This window comes from Telopea speciosissima, chromosome 6 (genome assembly GCF_018873765.1).
Source record: "Telopea speciosissima isolate NSW1024214 ecotype Mountain lineage chromosome 6, Tspe_v1, whole genome shotgun sequence".
Taxonomy (NCBI): domain Eukaryota; kingdom Viridiplantae; phylum Streptophyta; class Magnoliopsida; order Proteales; family Proteaceae; genus Telopea; species Telopea speciosissima.
The window spans coordinates 38989606-39007666 of NC_057921.1; the positions used below are offsets into that span (position 1 = coordinate 38989606).

At 36.2% G+C, this 18061-nt stretch overlaps 1 long non-coding RNA gene and 1 pseudogene across 1 annotated transcript; both read right to left on the minus strand.

Annotated features, from left to right (window-relative positions):
* Window positions 1–1751: 1751 nt before the first annotated feature.
* On the minus strand, window positions 1752–2478 carry LOC122665717 (annotated as a pseudogene).
* A 78-nt stretch (window positions 2479–2556) lies between these two features.
* Window positions 2557–17805, minus strand: LOC122665320. Its single transcript, XR_006333472.1, has 4 exons — window positions 17795–17805; window positions 7959–7967; window positions 2986–2992; window positions 2557–2735 (listed from the first exon to the last, which is right to left on the minus strand). It is a non-coding gene; the product is annotated as an uncharacterized LOC122665320 (long non-coding RNA).
* Window positions 17806–18061: the final 256 nt, after the last annotated feature.

Genomic DNA, 18061 nt, shown 5'->3' on the forward strand with positions numbered 1-18061 from the left:
ATATCATGCATAAACTAAGTTTCACATTAGCATATCATATACTTATCATCATACATCTTTTAAAGTCCAAAACAATGACATTATTTTTTCTACCAAAAAAACAATGACATTATTTTATAAAATCTAAATATGGTTAACCTTTTTCTTAATATTCAACAGAACAACAAAAGAAGAGACACACAAATTCACAGTACAGTGATTCTGTCATAGCCGGAGATCTTCACCATCGATTACATTTTATTTCATTTTGGATTGAACACAGAATCGAAGAACCATGAAATCCTCTAAAAAGTCAAAGTTTCTGAGAAGGGTTCAGGGGTTGAAGAAGAAGACTTATGAGCTGGCCACGCTCTGCGGCATTGATGCCTTTCTTATCTGTTACGATGACGGCGGTTCTGATCAACATGTCATCCCCCCAGACATGGTCAGAGAATACAAATGAAGTTAAAAGGATTATCAAACGTTATCGGGATCATCTCCTCCAAGAAAATCCTAGAAAGAGAAGAAGACAGAACTTACTTGCAGAGGAAAGGATGAAAATTGCTGATGCTAAAAAAGAAGATGACTTTGTGCTTGATGGCTTCACCTCTGATCAACTGCAAGAGATGTTAGAAGTTGTCCATACGAAGCTGGACAAAGTGAATGAGAAGATGAGAGAGAAAACAGATGAGTTTTTACTGGGGTTAATCTCAGTATCAAAAGGATACGATCGATTAGGTTTTGCAGTCAACTAGACAATGTAAATGGTGATGTCAAATGAGACATAACCCAATATGAATTCATGTCTGGTAACCTAAACATCCGACTCTTAGAAAATATTTAACTAAGCAAAGCATGAGAAAACCTATAAATAGTCAAGTTTGGTATTAGATGGATTCCAACAATACAAAAAGCAATTATACACATCATGCTTAGACAACTATATGAAACATGTTATATAAATAATGGGAAAAAGTTTTCTATCTGAAAGTGTACCCTACGCTAGCACTCCCATGTGTCTATCTCTCTCCTCCTTAAAACAAGGGGGCAGAGGTGTCTTTTGAAATTAGGACGAGAGAGATAGACTCATGGGAGTGCTGGCATAGGCCACACTCCCGGACAAAAAACTTTCTCCCATGAATAATTCATATCATTTCAGATAATTCAATATCAAATTATAACAACTTTTCTTGATCTGGTCATCTTTGTGATTGTCTGTAGCACAATAAAGTGATGTAAAACATCTCCATCGTTGATTAGGCAAGGTAAAATATCTCTATCATAATCTAGGCGAGGTAAAATCTGTTCGTCACTGGCTAGGTGAGATAAAATATCTCCATCGCCGAATAGGCGAAGTAAAATCTCTCCATCCCTGGCTAGGCAAGGTAAAATTCTCTCCATCACTATTCGGGCGACGGGTGCATTCCCGCAGGTCATGTGAAAAATAAGATGAACCTCATCCAATACTTAACCCCCTACTAGAAAGGGTGACAATCATAAGGTTTCCTTTCAATACTTCCATCATTTCTGTCATTCTATAGCATTTCCTTTCCTTTCTTTTATTCCTTTTCATTGATTCTTTTCTTTCCTTTCCTTTCATCACATGATCATGTCATGCAAAATCCATCATTTTATCTTTTATTTTTTGGGAAGATATTTTCAAGATTAACAATATTGGTGTAGGTGCATTAATAACAATGATCACTTCTCTCTATCTACAAGGGAACGAAAATCTAAAAAACAGCAAAGTAAGTGGAATTCATAACCTCTCTCTATCTACTTTGGTTCGGAAGAAGGCTCCTCCTTGTAAGGTTTGGTGCTAAATTCGGTTGTTGCATTGTGTGGTGGGCTAAGCTCCTCCCAGGCTTCCCAAAGTAAGTATCGATGGGACCAAGCTTCTCCTTCACCTGCTTTGAGAGCTCAGTGTAGCATTTCTGCATAGTTGTGCATTCTCCTGGGAAAGAAAGAGATCGGAATAACGGGTTGATTTCTTTTTGCCAAAACATTCATTTACATTTTTGTCTTCAAGTTACCGATTGGGTCGCATCACCCATGGTTCAAAATGTATGGTAACTCCAACTTCACCCCAAGACTTAGATGATCGCATGTAACCTGGGTACACACCCCAATCCAGATGCCACCGTATCTGCTAATAGGATATATGGCCCTTACCCATAAGCCCAAAGTACATTGCAAGGCCTAGCTATCAGCTCCTTATTAAAAGTCAGGTTCATTCCAAACAGAGAATAAGGTGCCTTTGGGTATTGGCGTGAACAGATCTACATACTTGGTGATGATTGCAAGAGGTTTGACGAGCTGAGTAAGTGGATCGTAGTTAGGCACGTCGAGCCTGAATCCATGAGAAATGGCAATGGGTGAACCTTCCGGGAGGTAGTCGACACTTTCAGTGAATATATCATACGGTGTGTTAAATAAGAAGGGTGTATATATCATCAACAGATTCTCTCTGTGTTGCGCCAAGGCATTTACCACCTCCATCAGTTCGCGTTATGTTTTCATGCTTAACCCATGTCGGTCTTTGTTTCCTTTATTTTGCTCCTTTGTCACTAGATTCATATTCTCTATGCTGCACAGCCCTTCTTCTTGATTCATCTCCCTAATCACTCCATCGTTGTCCAGATATATTGATATCCAAATCACAGTAAGAATACACAGTTCTTGCATATTTACCCCCAGCTCTTCCCAGGTCAACACTATTCTCAGTTCCATTCACTGTGCAATTGACAAAAGAAAACCTAGAATATCTTTTGCTGAAGCCCTATGATGAGCTGCAATAGCTTCAGAGTTTTTAGTTGTTGAGCTAATAGTGCAATCCTGGTAGAGTGACTTCAGGACGTGTTTGGTTCGATGAACCAATTGGTGGTTGCATTGATGTTGGTGTTGATCCAATTGGTGCTGCACCAATGGATCCATTGTCCTGACAAATTAACTGTTTGGTTATCCTGAGTCTGCTAGTTGAATCATCCTGAAAAACTGTTTGATTACCCTGAGTCTGTCAGTTGGATTCTATTTGGATTTATATGAAAAACTGTTTGGTTTCCCTGATTCTGTCCGTTGGATTTAGATTGAATCTGTATGAAAAACTATTTGGTTTAGATAGATCCTATCAGCACATTGGCTATTCTATAGCTAGAAAATGAAACAATTATGAAGAATTTTGCATACAACTAATGTTTAAACTTGAATTAAAATGGGAGTTAATAGAGTTATTATCCAACAGTTGTCATTGTCATTCATTACATAAATAAAATATAGATTTAAAAAGTTGTTATACTATTGTGACATCTTATTCCCTCCTCCTAGACATCATCACTTGTTAAGGTCAAGTTTTTTGACAGCATCAAAGACGTCCTCCAACTCCCTTGTATGTTGCTCCTACATCCTTGCTTAACATAACCAAAGTAATTATAAAATGCCAAATTTAAAAAATACCATTAAAATTGGGTTCTTGTGTGGATTAGTGTCCTAACTGACTATGCTATGAACAGTTGAATAAAAACTAGGCCTTGGTGGATTCGAACCACCATCCCCCTGAAACATGTTCCATGCTCATATTCCAAGTGCTCTACCAATTTGAGCTAAAGACCCATCAAGTACTCATTGAATAGGGAACACAGGATAAAATATTCTTAATTAATTTACTGTGTTTTACCAAAAAAAAATAATTTAATTTACTGTGTTAAAAAGTAAGTCACCAATGCCAATACTGTTCACTCATGAACCAATAACTGTCACCCTGATGTAATTTATCTCAAATCAAACCAAGAGCGCCATTCAAGGCCAGTATATCTGTACCCAAATGGAACTGAACCTAATATCTTGTTCGTATTCATACTTCAACAGTATAAGCACCAAACTTTACCCTAATTTAAGGGAAAAGAAAGGAAACCCACTAGTAAGTGAGAACTTCCAAATATCTCTCAAGTCATGAATCATGATCATAATTTACAGTCCACATAATAGGAGCCAAAACAAGAAGAAAAATTAAGTTAGAGAGATCACAATTTACGGTCCACATAATATGTCATGAGTCATGAATCATGATCATTATTCAGAAACAAGAAGTTTTTGTTCAACTTTAAATTTGGATTGTATCATCTCTTCTCTATACAAACAGGTTGGAAAGTCTTGGAATCTGTGTCAAGCTAGAGAGATCAATATCTCCACATTGTTGCACTCCACAAAAATAAGATTAAAAACCCAATTAGGTGGAAAGAAGAGAAGAGGAAAGAAAATCATCTCCTCATCTGTGAAGAGAGAAGGTAAGCCATTGAGGTGTCACTACTAGCTAACTCCTTTGAATGGAAGGTCTATTCCACTTGTCCCTCCCAAGTAAACTCTCACATGCAGCTCAGTTGGTAGTTCAAAAGGGCTCTACATTGTCATAGTCATATCGCCCTCAAAGTTCAGGACTTCACAGACTTTGCCAAAATGGACTCTTCCCTTGTCATCTTCAACTTGCAAAAAGATAAATTAAGAAAGTGTGGATTATGGTCTGACGGGGAAAATCTCAATTCATCAGAAGCCTAAGAATGGCCGAGAATGGCCGGCATGCATGTACTGAAGAACCTGATACGTGGTCATTCTAATATCATTCATTCCCATCTCATTATAAATTGGAAACATCATATTTACCAATTAAGCATATATGTCTTAATTTGCTCTTTGTCAAGTGAATCCAACACCATATATTGAAAAGTACTCCACTCTTGTAGGATGGGAGAGCCAAGTTAAACTGTACAAAAATAGCTGATAGAGACCAAACTTGCCCAAGTGATCTCTGTATAAAATACACTGCCTTAGTCCCTCACTATAAGCAAAGTCTTTCTGTAATGGGTAATGGGGTTTCTTTTATTTTAATTCTTGTCAGTGTCTCAGTGACAAGAAATTCAAGACACACGCACACACACACACAAAAAAAAAAAACTCTACATATAGGCCAGTCATGTTCAGAAACAGATGTGGCTCAAATTCTGGTTCATACCCAAAGGCTTAGGTTCAGAAACACATTTGAAACCAGAATAGCAGTGAATGATATATGACCAGATTCAAGAGAATTTAATAACTTGAGATCAAATAAACAGATGTGGCTCAAATTCTGGTCAATTGTAGTTCTGGAATAAATACCCAAATATAACTCAATCCATCGGTTAGATTCAGCCGACAGTAAGAGTTTCAATCAAGCAAGTAATCTCCAAAACAGAAACAACAAAGACGGAATAGGATTAATTCAATGACAGCAGATCAGTAACTCAGATGCAAGTAATAATAAGATCCAGTGTTGCTGTTAATGAGAGTAACAGGTCTGCAAAATTGGAACAGAATCAGATGAGTGGATTTATAGGTCTAGAAGAGTCGCATCAGATTGAAATACCTCAAGTCTTAACAGAAACTGAGATTCCAGATTCCAGCAGATCTATGATCTAGATGAAATCCAGGTTGTAGGCAGATCCAATAGAGGAGAATAACATAGTCTAATCTCAGATTAATCCATCATTTGGATGCTGAGATTGGACAGATTCCTGGTTTAATTAAAACTCCTCAAATCAGACTTGAAAATAGCAAGTTCCAATCCCTAGTTTGCAGGATTTTAATGGAGTAAAGAATGTGCATATGAATGGCAGTCAAATATTAGCAACAAGAATCAGATTGCAAAAGAATCGAAATAACTCAAAAAAAACTGTAATTGAAATCATTGGACAGGATATGGAGTTGCAGACAACAATGGAGTACTCACTTGGGTCTCCTTCTATAAGACCCAAGTGATTCCAAAGGAAGCAAACACCTGAAAAACAGTTTAGGATTAAGTGATAAATTTGGCCAACCTGGAATATATCTCCTTCTATAGTAATGCATTCGCTTTTATATCTCCAATCTCAGTGCCCTGTGTCTCTCTAACTAATGGCCCACCCTCTCTCTCTCTCTCTCTCTCTCTTTTTCTCCCTCTCAAGAAGCATATAAAAAGTTCTCCGAATCATTCAAGGTTCAAACTGAAATTGTATTTCGTGCGTTATCTCACTTTATGTAACAACTCATGCCCTTATATTAGTGTGGTGGGCAATATAAAAGGATTACAACTTTAGGGTGCAAACATTGGATTCTTAAGGATTACAATTTTAGGGTGTAAACAGTGGATTCTTCATGTATGATCACATGTTATTTTAAGGTAGTATACTGATATGACTTAAAGTGATTGTGGAGATGCCTAGTCCCTTTGTAAAGAGAACTGAAAGTGTCAACAGGGATAAAAGAAAGTATAAAAAGAGAACGGATAGATGCTCTTACCACCTTATGGGTATGCTTAATTATCTTTACATAGCTCACCCATAAGGACAAAAGTTGGGATTTAAGGAGCACACGGGATTAAGTACATAGATAAGATTGTGTGGGTTCCATGTGCTATTAAGTAATCAGGTTAGTTTAACCTAGAAGAGTCCTTTTAAGTTAAATGTTTGAGTTAGAAAGGTTAAGAGTCATTAGTGGAGTCAATTTAGGAGATTTTATTACTGTTTTTGTAAATAGCAATGTAACCAAACCCCCCCCCCCACCAATTTGATTGATTGGAATAGAATAGTTTTGTTTGGAAAATTGCCCTGTGTGGTGTACTCTCTCTCTCAGTTACCTTGCAAACTGTCTTCTTCCTCTTACTCTCGGTAAGATTTTTCCTCTCTCACATTATTCTCTCAATCACACCTTCTACCATGTCCATCTTTTCTCCTAAATTCTTTCTTCCCTATTAAATTGCTTCATGTTTTGATCTGGATTTTCATATCCAATCCTATTTTGTCAGCCATACGACATCACCACTTTTTTCTTCCTTTCCATTCCTATTTCTCTCATCTACATCAATAGACAGCCTATTTCCTTTCTTATTTTCTCCATCTATTTTCTAATTTCTACCCCTATGGTAAGCCTTGTCCCATATATTTTTTCCCTCAAATTTCTTCACTAGTTTCTATTATAATATTTAATCAGATCTGGCCATATCAAGCATCAGATTAGAATTTTCGTCCACCAATCCTTCCTTGACCATCACTTGTAGATCCATGATTCGTTCTGCATTAATTTGTTTTTAATCATGGACCTTTTTTGTTATAGAAAATTGATGTCATGTTCTACCAGTGCAAGATTGGTTCTTTTTTGTTTTTTATTACATTATTGATGGTGTTAGTTCTGTACAACAGGAAGGTGCTGTGAAAAAGTTCTTGGACCAAGATTTCTCAGGTGATGCATTGGCGCAATTCAGATGTAAAGTAAGCATCACAAAGTTAAACTCGCAATTCAGATGTAAAGTAAGCATCACAAAGTTAAACTATGTCACGTACTGCTACAGCAGTATGAATCGTGTTTTCTTTTTTTTTTTGTGTGGCTTTTTTCAGTCTTCTTAACATATCAATTTTGTTCCTTTAATGCCATCAGAATCTCAACGATGTCACACCTGGGTTCAAACCCTAAATCGATTTGGGGGAAAAAATCAATTTCAAATCCTAAGGGGAAGATGAGGGCATTTTGGTGGATTTTTATCAACAGCAGCAAGGAAGGAAATTAAAATCGAAACCCATATACACTCAATTTCAGGTATGAAAAATGAAAATAAATGAACTCATACACTTACCCTTGATTTCAGGTATGATAATGAGAGAGAGAGAGAGAGAGTGAGAGAAACCCAAATCTGACCTGCAATCACAAAAATCGAAACTCAGATGTACATTGTTTAAACCCTACTGATCTTGCAGAGAGAGACAGAGAGAGATAATGAGAGAGAGAGAGAGTGAGAGAGAGAGATTACAATGAATCTGGATCTACCTCAATTGCAGGTGCCCTTCGCCTTCTTCTACCTTCGCCTTCTTCTCCAGTTGCAGTTCCAGTTGCAGGTTCCACGACAACCTTCTCCATTCGCCTTCTTCTTCCTTCGGCAAAACGAAGAACAACGTATGTCGAGGCTTTCGTTCTTCTACCTTCGCCTTCTTCTCCAGATGCTCTCGTTCTTCAAGCTTCTTCTCGTTCTTCAGCCTTCTTCTCGCAACCACGAAAAACGTATGTCGAGGCTTTCGTTCTTCAAGCTCGATGAATAGGAATCAATATTGGTTCACAAATAAGAGGGGTATTTATATTAGGGCTTATTTTCCTTGAATCAAATAGAGGTAGACATAAATATAATTCACATTTACATGAAAAATTGTGAATCAGGTAGATTCATGAACCCGGATCACTTCACCATCATTTTGAGCCAAACGGTTTATTTAATTCGGAATCATGAATCTATTGATGCAACACCAATTAGTTCACCGAACCAAACACGTCCTTACAGCTCCAAAAATAAAGTGCATAATTCCTTGAATGTAACATTGGTAGAAGTAATGTGTTCCTGAATCATCTGAGAGAGTATCCTGTAACCAATAAACCTTACTTTATAGAACATGGATTCCACATCGATGGTAGATGAACGAAGATTCTGATTCCTTTCCCATTGGCATCTTTATCAGAAGCTTTAGCCTGTCATGTAATCACTATTTGGGGGCTTTGCTTCCCTATGAATGAAACATAAGGTTTCTTCCACATCGATTGTAGATGAACGAAAGATTCTGATTCCTTTCCCATTGGCATCTTTATCAGAAGCTTTAGCCTGTCATGTAATCACTATTTGGGGGCTTTGCTTCCCTATGAATGAAACATAAGGCTTCTTTCTTGGAACTTTTACATGTTCCCTGTAAATACCCGATTGAATCAAAATTTTCACTCTTTTTTTTTTTCCGAATTGGGAGCTTTATATTATATATTGTATAGAGGGGGGATCGAACCAGGAACAGGGTAAGGTACCAGGCAGGAGACTTGAACTCGAGACCTCCTGGTGAGCATGGGCATGAAGCACACTACGGCTCACCAACTAAGCTAGCAATTGTTGGTAAAAAAAAATTCACTCTTATTTCATTATTAAAAGGAACCATGTCCACGACACCTTGAACAGTAACCGAATCACCAGTTCCATCTTTGGCTACAACAATCACTTGCATGCTATTATTATTAAACCCTTCTGCTAAATTAAATTTCATATCATACTCATTAATTCTGAAATCATTTTAAATAATATATTTCTTTAAAGATGGATCTTCATCTCCTTGGGCTGCATAAAATTGGACAACCCATCATAGACATATTATCATTTCATGTATTTACATAAAACACACCATAAAAATAACAAAAGATTGGTGATCGATATTTCCACTCACCTTGATGTCCACATGAATAGAGTACTTGGGAAGAATTTCCCGCTAGGGTCTCTCACTTCTTGGTTGTGTCATATACATGTATTAGCATCTCTTATATTTTAGGTCTTCATTCTAGATTTGGATTTCAAATCTACTAATAGATTTTAGTCAAAGATCCATTATAGATTACCATCTGTTGTGTTTTAAGGTTTCATTCCTGATACAAAACTCATTTCAACACTATTCCCATTTTCGTATAAATGTGCTTTAATCCCTAAGTGGCATTAATACATTTGGTATACTAGTAGAAGTCTCTGTTAATAATATTAATTTAAGTTTCACTAATCCATATTAACCTATAAGTACAAAGCCCGTAACTTTGTCTTATTTATTTGATACTGCTCACATTAGCAAGCATACATAAAGGTCCATAACAATAATATAATTTTTATTATCCCAATTCATTTTAGCATACCTTTTTGTATTTTAGTAGGAATAGATGAACTTTATTTAAGATCAACGTGAATTATACATTGATAGAAGTCGATCATAACTCCTATTAAAGCTTATAATATTAACTTATTTTGATTCCTATTACCAATCTTAGCCTTAGTAGCATATAATTCAATATTTGTATTAGCCTAAGATAGGAACCTATTTTATATGTCCTCAAATATATTTTAATAATATATGATACACTATATCTAATATGTTAGATCATTTAAGTATGTATATAACTCAAAAGCTGATAACTTTAATCAACACATCGCAACCCAATTAGCATGGATTCTCTAATTGAACTAGCTCATATGCAATAGCATGTTTTATACGTAAAAATATAATCAACATAGTATGCATAAACTAAGTTTCAAATTAGCACGTCATATACATATCATCATACATCTTTTAAAGTCCAAAACAATGACATTATTTTTTCTATCAAAGAAATAATGACATTATTTTATAAAATCTAAATATGGTTAATCTATTTTTTAATATTCAACAAAACAACAAAAGAAGAGACACACAAATTCACAGTATAGTGATTCTGTCATAGCTGGAGATTTTCGCTATCGATTACATATTATTGCATTTTGGATTGAACACAAAATTGAAGAACCATGAAATCCTCTAAAAATTCAAAGTTTCTAAGAAAGGTTCAGGGAATGAAGAAGAAGACTTACGAGCTAACCACGCTCTGCGGCGTTGATGCCTTTCTTATCTGCTACGATGATGGTGGTTCTGATCAACAGGTCATCCCCCAAATATGGTCAAAGAATACAAATAAAGTTAGAAGGATTATCAAACGTTATCAGAATCATCTCCTCTAAGAAAACCCTAGAAAGAGAAAAAGACAGAACCTACTTGCAGAGGAAAAGATGAAAATTGTTGATGCTAAAAAAGAAGATGACTTTGTGTTTGATGGCTTCACCTCTGATCAACTGCAAGAGATGTTGAAGGTTGTCGATCCGAAGCTGGACAAAGTGAATGAGAAAATGAGAGAGAAGACAGATGAGTTTTTGCAAGGGTTATTCTCAATATCAAAATGATACAATCGACCAGATTTTGCAGTCAACTGGATAGTGTAAAGGGTGATGTCAACTATTTTTTTTCGTTTTTTTCTTAAGATTACATTGCAGCTGAATCACCTTCTAATATGTTGGAGGGCGTTTCGAATTTTACTTGAAATTAAATTTCAAGTTCAGATTTGATATTAACATGATTGAAAAAATATATATATAAAAGAAGAGACAAGATTCTAGAAAAGATCTCTTCTAATAAGGGATTAACTTTCTCTCTTTTACTCATCATAATAGTCCTTGAAGAAAGTCCATAGCCATTTTTTTTCTACTTCCCCTCTCCTATCTCCTCTTAACTCTCTCTCTCATCTCATTCTTTCTATTTAGGTCTCCTCTTTCCTTCTTTTTCTCCTAGTTCTCTTCCTTGTGGACTGCCTCTTTTTTCTCTCTTTTTTTATTATTTCTTTTCTAATCTTTTTTCCCTCACCTATCCATGCACACCTTCCTCTTCCTATCTTCTCTACTCAAGATCATTGTTCCACCTCCTCTTGTTCTTCAATACCAGTATTTAATCCTTCCAAAATCATTCTAAAATTTTCTCTCTTCCTCTTTTCTTTTTCTTTTTTAATTTTATTTTAAGATTTTTTAAGTAGCAACACAAAGAGCTAAGGTTCCTACGTATAACACTGTCAATTTTTATTTTTTTTTTATGTTAATATTTGTCATACTCCTTAAACCATGCCTTCATTTTCTTTTTTACCAATAGAAACAAAGGTTGCCAAGCTTTAATTGATCCAACTTGAACCAAACCATACTTTCACTTTCTTTTGGACGACTAAAGTACGATGGAGTAAATCTTTTGTTTCAAATTTTCTGATATCAAAGTAATTTGATATTCGGAGCTAACTTTAACAAGGATTTAGAGAATACTCTAGATTTAACTTGGTGTTTTGTTGAATAGCAAATTACTCTGGTCTAAGTAATTTGGTATGCAATCAAATAACAAAGTACAATGTGGAGGATAACATTAACAAGGATCCTCCACATTGTACTTTCGTGTTTGACTTTGATACCAGTCTTTAGAAGTCCATGAATACACATACAAATGGTCTTGAATAGGATCAACAAAAATAGTGAACTTCTCGCAAACCTAAAGACAGGTTCATATTGACATTATGATATGGATGATTCTTTGGAAGAGAACCACATAACAGACTTTGTTAAATATGAAGATAGAACTTACAGACAAGAAGACACTAAAATAAATACAACTTTTGCTTACGAAGAAAACCCTTGATAGAAAAAACGTCGGAGCAAAGTGGATGCTCAACCTGATTTTCACTATATGGAAGAAGAAGAAGAGATATACTATACAACAAGACTCTATCACGGAGGTTAGGATAATTCCTCAGTTATGCACTTATGTCTCCAATACAACTCATGTCCCCTCTTTATAGACAAGAGGGGTCAAGACAAATTATAAATATACCATTATCTTTTTGTAACATGACCAACTTTAATTTGAATTAATGCAAACTATACCTAAAGAAAAATAAGAACTGACTAAACATGATATGACTAAAGAAAAATAAGAAATTACAAGAAGAAACACATACAACACATGTAGTTGGCATGATCCTTATTTAAATAATAGATTCAATAAAATCTTTTCATATATCTCGATAATTAGTGGCGTTGACTATCCATTAGAGTGCTTCCATGTGTCACAAAAGCAATATCCCCTTAGATGTCTATGAGGATGGTCCACACGACTTAGTAAGTTTTCTTTAGTGGAGATTGATATTGTTCCTGATACCAATATCTCAATCTCTTAAATCTAACTAAGTCAGGTTCCCTCGTACATTGGACAGGGATCTGGTCAACTGTATTTCCTAGTACATGACTGATAAGATTCTCTAGGTTTGAATCGCATTGGGATTAATGGTGTTAATCAAGACGATTTTCGATATTCGAAATGGGTCTGTACCGGTACTGATACTAAAGGTGTCAATTTCAGAACTGTCTCATTTAGTTAACGGGACCAAATCTAGGATCCGGTCCTGATTATTAACGGGACATGATGGTATTGCTTCCTTGTAAAAAAAGGAGAAGAAACTCAATGGTTCCTAACAAGATGGTTCCATTATTATTATGAATTTTTTATTATCATGAGATCTAAGATATCCCTTACTTCAAAAAACAAATCAAAATATAAAACCATATGAATTTCATGATTTTACTTTGTCAACTCTCTAAGATAACATGTGAGCTTCTCAAAATAACAACTAAATTACTGATGACCAAATAAAGAATTCCTGATATATTTTTAGTACTAGCGCCAAACATGTTATACCCATCTCCAAAACATGCTTAATTTGAATATTTATGATAAGTGCTACTCCAGCAATAGTCAATACTGAAGACATATGGAATATGAAAGTGGATTCCAAATGATTAATGGCAAGTAATTGGATGGTGTAATTTTAACCTCCAAGAACAAGGTATAATATCACCATTTTATAGTGTACAAACCTTGTTAAGCACCCTTGAGAGTGGGGAAAAGAATTGTTGAGTTTTTAGTTGAAACAGAGCACAAAGTAGCTAATCGATTGATCAACATGGGCTGTTGACTCAGATCAACCGACCCCTTTTGTTGGATAATCCTGTTACCTATAAATTTGACTTTTGACTTGTGGGGCTCGGTGCTCGATAATAACCTCTCGCCTGAGTGTCCAAACCCAAATTATAACCTACCTTTACATCCATACCCAATATAAAGTCAAGGAAGTAGGCCCGCGAGGTCCAACAATCCAACTGATTGAAATCAATTTTAATCGATTTAGCACGCAAGCAAAATAGACCCTAGTGGTTTAAGCACTATATAAGGGAGACTTGAGCTTTAAAGCTTATTTCTCACCTTTGCAAGGCGTGGAAGGAAAAGAAGAAAGGAAAGGAAGAAGAAGAAGAAGAAAGGAAGAGGAGGTGGAGGAGCCACAGATTTGTTGCCGTTTTTGCTCCATCCCAGGTAGGAGTGCTACACCCAGCTCCTTTCTTTCCATTCATATTATTCTAAACCTAGATATAGGGTTTTTTCATTGGGTTTCAGTTGGAACCCAGTGCTGTGCTTAGAAGTTAACTAGAGTGTGGCTGTATGAAAGCATATGATCCTCTTGCATACTTCCAATCTCCTTCAGAAATCGATTCTATCGAAGTTTGGGTGAAAATGACCAAACCTTAACTTTAGGATTTCAACCAGAGATTTGATTGTATCTCCGATTTCACCGATTTCACCTGGTGAAACACAGTGCAACTAAGCTCTGTGAGTAGCCGGAGTGATTCCTTATAATCTTTATAGAGTGGAACAACTCCGATAAAGTGTCGAATGTCATCTAAGTTGAAGAACAACTCTCGCACCATCCACCAATCGATGGCTGGGTGATCTACCGGTCGATGACTACATCAATCGGTGACATCAATCGATGGGCAAAATCTGGAAAATCCAGAGCTTCTGCCAAGCCATCGGTTGATGACTACATCAACCGGTTGGTTCCCAGTGTGGAACTGTACTCTGTCCTTCTAGGAAACCGTCAGGCACTTGTCCAATATTGGATCTAACGTTTCGTAAACATGATTCGGTCAAACTTAGTACATCGGTAAGGTGTATTCGGGATTCGATTAGGCATCAACTCGGGTTGTATTCGCCAAGTCTTTGAAACAATGTGAGTGGTTGTGGTTGACTTCTTTTGTGGAGTGTTTCTTATTTGAATTTATTTATGATCATTCCATTCATTTTAATTATGAACTGTTGTCCATATACAATGTTTGTTCTATATGTTAGTAATGAAAAATATGTTTAGAGTTTGAAATGGGATTTGGTATGGCTAAGATGGATTTTGGTACCGGGATCGCCATACTTATATTGCATTCATGATGCATTAGACTTCCCCTTTACCAAAAAAAAATGATGCATTAGACTTATTTATGTAAACGAGATGCAATGTGACCGATGGTTGAGCCAGTACCATATTTTTCTTGATTAAAATATGTATATGTGTATGTTAGGGAGACAGGTTGGTAGTGTGGCCGAGGAGATTCCTATAAAATCCTCTTGTCCTTTGATATACATGTATGTATGCGACCCCTATCATACTAGATGCATATAAACATGAACTGTCATGATGCATTTGCATTTGCAGTGCTAGTATGTTGTTTATCTGTGGTATGGGACTCAGATTTATTACATACTTACATAACATCAAATTAGAATCTATTATGCATTGACACAGAGATTGAATGGTGGTTAGGATGATTACCCAATGCTACATCCCTTACCAACAGGGGGTAAGGTGTTAGATAAATGATGGACTGGTCATCAAGGGGGTTGGCTGGGTGACCGAGAGGACCATGAGTAGAACCGGGATCGACAGGCTTCCAACTGCAACTGGGGCTACCATTGGGAGATGAGGCATTTACCGGTCCAGGGGGTATCGCCTGTGTTGCAATAGTACTGTACCAGAGACCTAATTTGTTGTTAGTGATTATAATAAAAATGAACTCACGCATTGCATCATCTATTGTTTGTGTATGCTTATATGCCCCCATCCCTCATTGAGCTTAGTGAAGCTCACTCTACATGAATACCCTTTTTTTAGATATTGCAGGTGGTTCGACGGTGGCTTGTGGTGATGCTTCCTCCTCCGCGGCGGAAGAGTGGTGAACTCCTAAGTCCGATGATCACTAGTCTAGTTGTGCCTATGACGAGTATGCCTGTAGATCCTTCTGTCTGATGTAATTACTTTATAATACATATCTTGATAAATTTTGATGCTTGGGTAATTCTGAATAAACTTGTTATTGTAATATCATAACACTTAGATATCCTTGTTTTGAGAATCATTATGATATTGTAAATTAAGGATTTCGTTAATTTGATTAATAGTGATTCTCAGTGGTAATTATAGTGTTAAGATACAGTATCAGAGATCTTGACAGATTGTGTAGGATGATGGTAAGCATCCTAGTCGCATTTTCGGTGCTTTTGAGAACGGAATGTGACAAAACAAGTTTATCATAATAGAACAAAAATGTTCATTATCTGAAATCTTCATAAGAGAAAAGACCACCAAAATTTATCAAACCATAGCCATAAAGCTTGAACATAAGAAGGTGAAACATACCCTTCAAAATGGAATTGGCAATTCCAGTATCTAACCAGTATTTCAGTACTAGTGCTGTTAGAGATCTCATCCCATAATTCTCCCATCCCATTTAATTTTCGATACCAAAATCAGATCCCAATACTGTTTGGTTTATTAATTGGACGGTCTGGTACTAGGTTTTTGCAGGATGTTTCATAATTCTTATCCCAAATTGACACTCGTAATCGGGGTTTGACCACTTTGTTTTGAATTGATTGGGCCTGATGATATCATCTAGAACTAGAAATGTTTAATTCTTGCAAGAAGTTTGGTAGCCTAACGATGTATCAAATATATATTTTAGAAAAAGACCGGTATCACAATGACATACTAGGTGTTTGGAAACACGTATTCAAATATATAATGCTAATATATCCTAGCAATAGTATGTTAAGTAAGCTACATAGCATGTTATATTCATGCAACAGGAAAGCTATAGGTTAGGGTTTGTGCATGCAATTAGGACAAAGTAACTACATATCCTTAATCTACACGCAAAGCTAATTAAATACATATAATAAAAGAGGAGAGAGAAAAATACCTTTTTGGGGCCCAAAATGGGGTTACTAGGTGATTTTTGAAGAATTCTGACACTTCTGGGACACTCTGGGATCAGTTCGACACTTTTTGAGTCAGTAAAATGAGGGGAGAGAATCAACTTTGGGGGCCAAAACTGTTTGTATAGTGATTTTCAGTACTTTACAACAATCCGAAAGAGCTTCCCAGTAAAATTTGGGAGGAGAGAGAATTAACTTTTTGGGGTCCAGTGTGTGGATTTTTGGAGATTCCCGGTACTTCTGCGATGATTTGGTAATAATTCAGCACTTCTGATACACTTTGAGAATTTTTAGGGATTTTATCTCTTAATAGCTTTTTACAAAATTTTCAGAGATTTTAATCTTTCTCTAAGGGTTCTAAGCACCGAGGAACTATCGAGGGACAAACCAAGAAAGATAATAAAGCCTGGACTTGAAGGCTCGGAGAGAAAAGAGAAATCAAATATGAAGGTGTGCTATGAACTAAATAAGGACCCCTATTTATAGAGAGGAGAGGAGAGAGGAGAGGCCTCATCAATGGTGAGGCTGGTGGGGTTTGACCTCTCCAATGGAGAGGCCTAGGGGTTAGGTAGTGCCGCCTAACCCCATGGAGAGAGGTTGCCACATGGCAGCCTCTCATGGGCTGAAAAGGTGGGCCCTGAGGGCCATGTGTGTTATCATCTTTTTCATGACATTCTGGAACTGATTCTGGGAAATCCGACCGTTAGATTTCAGCGTTCTATATATCGTTGAAAAACATTTTGAATGTGCTTTCCAATGATACAAAATCCCTCCATAAATTTGACCGGGAACACAATTAGATTTGTGTCTGAAGTGAAATTCCACCGTCAGATTTTAATGATACATATATCATTGGAAAACATTTTAATCAGTGATGCTAAGTCCATCACAAATTTGGCTATGGACAGTCTAATTTGTGCTATAAAGTAGACGGAGCTCACCAAATTAAGGTTTGATGAAATAATGGCCAAACAATATCTAAATTGCGCCCAATTTTAGGACATCCTTTTATATCATTCAAATATGCTATTCAAAAAGTTTCCACCCACCCATCTGACAATGTTCAAACCTCTCAGTCACTTTAGGAGCAAAATGACCATTTTTCACATTGCAAAATCTAGTACATTGTTTCAGACTTCAATTATTGATAATAAGAGGGAGTATTTTAAAATGACAAAATTCAGTATCTACACTAGCTTACCTGAGTGTTGCATTGTATTGTAATTCTTATTCTTTTAATACATGTTTCCATTAAAAAGATTGTTTGCCTTCCTTAATTCTTATTACCTTGTCAGTGTTACATATTAGACTTGAATCCCTAAACACCATAGGCTAGCCCAATTTTATAATTATTATTACTATTTTTAAATCTACTATAGTTTTTGACTTCTTCATATTTTTATTGATTTGTTGAAAACAATAATGATGATGATCTGACTTTGCCACGCCTATATAATAAAGTAAAGCTAAGCATGGTGGAAGATTCAAACTTTGAAGTGGGGATCTAAAAGCTGTAATGGAACTGCAACACACTGTATTATGAATAGTTGGAATTCTAATGATATCCCACATACAGT